Source organism: Leucoraja erinacea, chromosome 5 (genome assembly GCF_028641065.1).
Source record: "Leucoraja erinacea ecotype New England chromosome 5, Leri_hhj_1, whole genome shotgun sequence".
NCBI classification, from domain to species: Eukaryota; Metazoa; Chordata; class Chondrichthyes; order Rajiformes; family Rajidae; genus Leucoraja; species Leucoraja erinaceus.
In genome coordinates this window covers 71,821,479-71,828,083 of record NC_073381.1, presented here as the reverse complement: position 1 = coordinate 71,828,083, position 6,605 = coordinate 71,821,479, and the positions used below count along the sequence as shown (strand labels likewise).

General features: G+C 45.2%; 1 pseudogene; it reads right to left on the bottom strand.

Moving 5' to 3' along the window:
* Window positions 1-5,545: 5,545 nt before the first annotated feature.
* LOC129697715 (U1 spliceosomal RNA) lies at window positions 5,546-5,696 on the bottom strand (annotated as a pseudogene).
* Between the last annotated feature and the right edge of the window lie 909 nt (window positions 5,697-6,605).

The following is a 6,605-nucleotide window of genomic DNA, read 5'->3' as shown; positions in this document are numbered from 1 at the left end:
GGGCATGAACATTGAATTCTCACTATTTTATTAGCCCTTGCTGTCTCCTCCCCTTCCTCAGCCCTCGGGCTGTCTCCTCCCCTTCCTCAGCCCTCGGGCTCCTCCTCCTCCTTTTTCCTTTTTTCTCCCTGCATCTTGCTTGTCCAATCCCTTAAAAATGTTATAGGTTTCTATAGGATCTCCTCTCATCCTTCTAAATTCCAGTGAATATAAGCCCACTATATCTTCTGACAGCATTCCTTACTGTCTGCAATTCCTCAAGTTTGGTATCATTAGCAAACTTATGTTTACTTATGGTTATCTATATAACGTACGCAGAAGTCCCAGCATGGATCCCTGTGGAACTCCACTGGTCACAGAATTTCAGCCAGAATAAGGAGTAAGCCATTTAGAATGGAGATGAGGAAACACTTTTTCACACAGAGTGTTGTGAGTCTGTGGAATTCTCTGCCTCAGTGGGCGGTGGAGGCTGGTTCTCTGGATACTTTCAAGAGAGAGCTAGATAGGGCTCTTAAAGATAGCGGAGTCAGGGGATATGGGGTGAAGGCAGGAACGGGGTACTGATTGTAGATGATCAGCCATGATCACATTGAATGGTGGTGCTGGTTCGAAGGGCCGAATGGCCAGTCCTGCACCTATTGTCTATTGTCTATTGTCTAATGTCTTCTTTCTACCAGGATTCTCTGTCTTGTATGAATAAGCCAGTTCCATATGAATCCATATGACTAAGTCATCGTGAATCCTGTCCATCTTAATCTTCTGGATCAGCTTATCAAGAGAGACCTTATCGAAAGCCTAATTCAAATCCATGTATACAACATCCTCCATCCTACCTTCATCAATCTCCTTCATCACCTCATCAAAAAAACATTCAAAATGAATTGGTCATCATACATTGCCCCTAGAATGCAGGGAGTGGATGCGAATGCAGAATAACATAGAACTAGTGTGAACGTTTGAAGGGGCTGATTCATGCTGTATCTTTCAATCAATCAATCAATCAATCGAGAATATTTGGAGAATTGACACCTTGGGATCCCTACTTCTGTGTTCCCTTCTTCTACATAATGTGAAACCCTACCAATCCCATCTTAATCCAGGGGCCTGTTTATGCGCTGTATCTCTAAAATCTAAAGTCTATCTCCAAAGTGAAACAACTACTTTTAGTTTAGTTTAGAGAAACATCGCCGAAACAGGCCCTTTGGCCCACCAAGCCCGCACCGACCAGTAACGAGCACTACCCTGCACATTATGGACAACTTACAATTTTTTTTACCAAAGCCAATTAACCTACTAACCTGTACGTCTTTGAAGTGTGGGAGGAAACCGGAGCACCCGGGAAAACCCATGCAGTCACGGGGAGAACGTACAAACTCCATACAGACAGCACCTGAAGTCAGGATCAAACCCGGGTCTCTGGCGCTGTAAGGTAGCAACTCCACCGCTGCTCCACCGTCCCACCTTACTACAATGTACTAAATATCCATAAGAGAAGATCAAGGTAAGATATCTTGCAGTGTGACTTCTCCCCGCCCCCTCCCCCCCCCCCCCCCCCCCCCCCCCCTCCCCCCCCCCCCCCCCCCCTCCTCCCCTTGCATGGATGAGTGCAGCGCCAATAACACTTAAAAATCTCAATGCCATCTAGGGAAACACATACCATCTGATTTGTTGTAACTCTGTGAGTTACTCCAGCATTTTGTGTCTATCTATAGATAACACATGCTGCCTTTCCAAAGACACCTGCATCTCATGATGAATTAACAATAACTTTTTTTTGCCCAGTAACTGACTACGTTCACCGTCCTTTGGCTAATGAAGGGAAGATAGTAACCGGTTCTAAGGCAGCTAAATCAGTATCCCCTTCTAGATATTCTTTCTACTTCAGTTTGGCAACTGTTGCATATGGTGATCAGTCTGAGAAAAAAACCTGAGCAACATCACTCTTTTTTGTCTTTCATCTAAGTATTGTTAAAGTTGGAACAGCTGTAACGTCACCATTTAACGTCACATTTATCTTATCACATTCAACTGATCTGGTATGAACAAATTGAAGACATGCCTGTAATCAGAACATTTTTGATGTGCTTCCGTAACTTTCACAACCTCCAGGTAGGGAGTAATGTTTTTGTGACAATCATATTGAATAATGGAACGCCGGTTCCCCAGTTTTGCAAACTCACAAATTTCCCAATTAATAGTAAGATTAAACGAGTACTTACCAGTATGAAGTTTGATTTGTATTTTATGAGGAGTTACGATGAGGGATTACGTGAAGCCCGCTCAGTGCGCAGGTGCGGCATACTTCGAAGCAGCGGTGTGGAATCACAGATAGACACAATATTTGAAGTAACATAGTAAAGATCAGTGAGACATCAGTTTATTAGTTTGATCTATATAATGAGGGTGGGAGCGGAGGGCACGTAATCCCTCATCGTAACTCCTCATAAAATACAGATCAAACTTCATACTGGTAAGTACTCGTTTAATCTTACTATTTTACTTCGGAGTCACGTGAGTGACTACGTGAAGATTTCAAAGGTCTGTGATTTCAAACCGTGTAACAGTTTTTATTTCACTCACTGCCGAAGTTCTTGAGGGAGGAAGTGTTATCGTAATCAACCAATGGATCTGCTTTCTCAAGAAACAGAAAGGTATTTGTTAACAATAACAACATAAATAGCCCCGCTGAGCTTAAATTAAATATTTGCAGTTTGTAACATTCTATCTGCAATTAAATCAGGCTTATCAACGGTTTACAATAAAAAATGTTCTGAACGTCGTTTCCCTTGACCATCCTGCCGTATTGAGAATGTGGTCAACCGGGATGTCCATTCGTTCAGCCGCTGATATCAATGCTGCCCTAGTGGAATGGGATTTAAATGTATTATTATCTATTCCGGCAGCTTTCAGTACCTGTTTGAGCCACCTTGAAGTGGTTTGGCTCGTTACCCCGTCTTGGGGTTTCTGTGGTTGACCCATAGGCTTTCCTCTCCCTCTAAGATTGTGGGTTGTGTCTATATATAGTTGTAGATGGGTCACCACACTCAACCTGGACTTTGGTGGGTAGGCCCGGAATACCACCAGTGAATTGGGCGTTCCTGGTCGCTTAGGTTTTTACCAGACCTAGAATGATGAATGTGATGCGGTCTGGGGTAATCACCATGTTATCCAGTCTAGTTTTATGGAGTGACTGGACTCTGTGAGCCATAAGCATGAGCGTTTTTAACATAGATTGTGCAAGACTGAGGGATCTAGCTGGTGCCATTCTCCGAGATATGTCAATATCACACTGATATCCCATACATGGGTATACCTGGGTTTTTGGGGCTTGTTATAATAATTGCACTTCATAAGTTTTATCTTCAGTGGATGGGATCCCATGCTCTGCTGTCCTGCTGTTTTTAGATAAGCAGACAGGGCGCTTCGTACTGTATTTACGGCACTGTAACTCACCTTTTCATCATGGTGTAGATGGTCCAGGAACTCCAATACGTCAGTGGTTGAATAGTTTGGTATGTTGTCCCTGCGTCGTGGCAGTATTTTTCCCATGTTTGCTCTTGGTGACTGTTCGCAGGGATGCCGACATGGTGGTAATGGTTCATTTGGATAATCCCAGTCCCTGGTAAGGTCTATTCAAAACCTACAACCCAGGAGTTTGATGTTTTTATGGCATGGGTGGCTTATGCCTGATACTGGGTGAGTCAGCAGAAGGGATGGAAGCAAAGGCAGAAATTCTCCCTATCCAGCGTGTAGGCATCTACCGCTGCTGCCTCTGATCTGGTTCCTAAGTCACATACATAGGTTACTGGTGATTCCGTCTTGTGCAACCAAATTGATATCTAGCGTTCAAATTGCTTAATACCTTTAGCAGATATTTTGGGTTTGACATCCATTCAATGTTATCATAAATTTTCCCCCGTGACGTGGTGTCTCCCACTGTGTTCTAGCTTACCTAGGAGATAGGCAGCCGATAGTTAAAAATGTCCTTTGACACACCATTGCCAGATCTGTTTGACCAATTTGTTGCACGATAATGATTTTATGCTCCCCATATGGTTAATATAAGCCACCACCATAGTATTATCAATCCGTAACCGTATATGTACGTGCTGCATTTGAAATGCATATGCTTTTAACCCAATAGGCGACAACCAATCCCAAATAGTTGATGCCCGGTGTGTGTAGTAACGATGATTCTGAATTGGTCCATCTGTTACCTGTGCTGGATATGGAGTTAGTTGCTCCCCAGCCTAAAGCATTGGCATCGGTTTTTAATAACCAAGTTAGGATTGGTGATAATAATAGGGCTGAAAACTATGCCAAACATTGTCTGCCCACCACTGTAATTCTGATATAGCTTCAGTGGGTACATTCATGATTTGATTATAGTGACCCGAGCACCTTGGCAAAGTAACAGTCATATGGATAGAATTGATATTAAAGCCCAGATAATCCATGGTAGTTAACGGCTTCAATTTTGGTTTATCTGGGTGTAGGATGAACCTCAGTGTTTTAAGGAGCTGTTTCGTAGCTAGAACTGCTGCCACAGCTAATTCCTTTGTTTTCCCTAATATGAGGATATCATCCAATATATGCCATGATTATGCTTGTTTTCTTCATATTTTCATGGCTATTTTAGTATTTTTGAAATTAGTTTAGGGCTGAGGTTAGACCATTGGGAATGCTCTATACTCCCACAGTTGCCCCATCCAGATAAATTTTTAGGTATCTACAATGATCCTTGTGTATGGGTATAAGATAGTATGCATCTTCCATATCAATGCTTGCCATAAGGTATCCTTTGGAGATCAGATGTCTGGCAGTGACAAAACGTCTCCATCTTAAAGTGTATATACTCAACAGATTTATTTAGTGATATTAGGTCAATGATGATGCTACATTCACCATCTTTTGTAGTTTTGGTGAATATATTCGATACAAATTCCAATGGTTCATGTTTGCTCCCATGATCTCTTTTGTAATGAGCCTTTCTAGTTCAGCTTGACCTTCTCGCTTCTCTTTCTTAGAGGGAAAAAATGCCCTTTGGGCGCATTGCTGAACTGGCGGTAATATGCCCAATTTGAATTCAAGTTTTTATCCACTAATACTGTTGAGTATATATTTGTTATTTGTGACAGCACCCCATGCTTCTTTCAACAAGTGTAAATGCCCCCCCCCGCAGTTAGTAGAGCACCCTTATTTTGTGTAAACTGGGAGGAACCAGACTACCTACCTCCATGTTCATTGTTTTTTCATGAAGGCTCAGTTTTGCTGGCATGCTGGTGCTGTCGGTGGGGCGGCGCATTTTCCCTGGGGTCACGCTCTGGGCCCCTGTCTTAAAAGACCTTTGGGCTGGTGAAAGCAGCGGTCCCCAGCTTTCACCAGTCCTAGGATGTGGGTGTTGACTGGTGGATGCCGAGGGGTGCTGCCAGCTGGGTGTTGGATGAGATGTCCTGCTCGTTCCAGGGCCTGCCCTCATGAGGCGCACAGGTTTAGCTGCCTCTCTTCCCACTGCAGCGGTTTGCATAGCCCCGTATATTTGGGGTTGAGGGCAGGTCTTATATGCCACAAATGGCAGTCGAGTATCCCGCATTTGGGAACATCTTAGGCGTCAGCACACTCGAAGTGCAATGGGATAGCCTCGTCCTGGGAGGACCACCTTGGTGATCATGGCGTCTCACCTGCCAGGTGAGTATGATCCGTGGAACGAGCAAAGGCGGTGATTTTCGGTGTTAGGAGCTTCAGAATTTGCTGCTTTTAGCTCTTGGCTGCGAGTCTGCTGACCCAGCTGCCTGCAGATTTACCTCTAGAAAGGCCTTCTCCTGCAGGGCTTTGTTGGAAAGATGGTCACGTGGAGGAGCCATGTAGTGGCCCACGACACCCAGCAGCTCTTTCTGATCCTGCTCCCCTGGCATACTCCTGTTCTCGTCCGCCTGCCCAGCGTTTAAGCCAGCCCAGCCCTGGCCTCCTTAGCTAGCCTCAAAAGAGGGAGCAAAAGGGGGTGCTATAAATTGGAGGAGGCATATGCCCTACCTCCTTTGTCGCATCAATCCCTCGACAAGGGAGATGGCTAGTGCAATAGCACTGGGGTAGGAGTGTCAGCTCCCTTGGCATTCAGCCAGTGACCCCTCGTTTTCCTGGAGGTTTTTAGCTCCATGACCTCCTCTGGCTTGGGGAGACAGACATATTTGTTTTTGCTGTCTCCCGCCTGTTCCAGTGTTGGAGGAAGTTGGTTCCTGTAGAACCTATATTTTTGGTAAGGTTTTGTCTTACCTGTAGTTAGAGGCTGCCTGACGTTTTTGGGCGGCATTCTAGCGGTTCCCGGGCGGCGATTCTCCTTGTCAGGAGTCTGCAGGGGTGCCGGTCGGGTTTTCAAATTTCCCTCCGGTCCGCTGCTGTTAACCGAACAGCTGTTCAGCGGACTGGCATCAGCGCAGCTCCCTGTCAGTGGTCCGCAGCGTGTGCGGTCCCGTTTGCGCCTATCCCCCTCCACTGTCGGCTCCTTCGCTGGAGTCGAACGGGGGCCGCTTCCTCTGCTGCTTTGCTCCCCCTGGAGCAAAAAACACAAGGCCCGATTAAGGTAGGTACTTACCTAACGTTCCTCA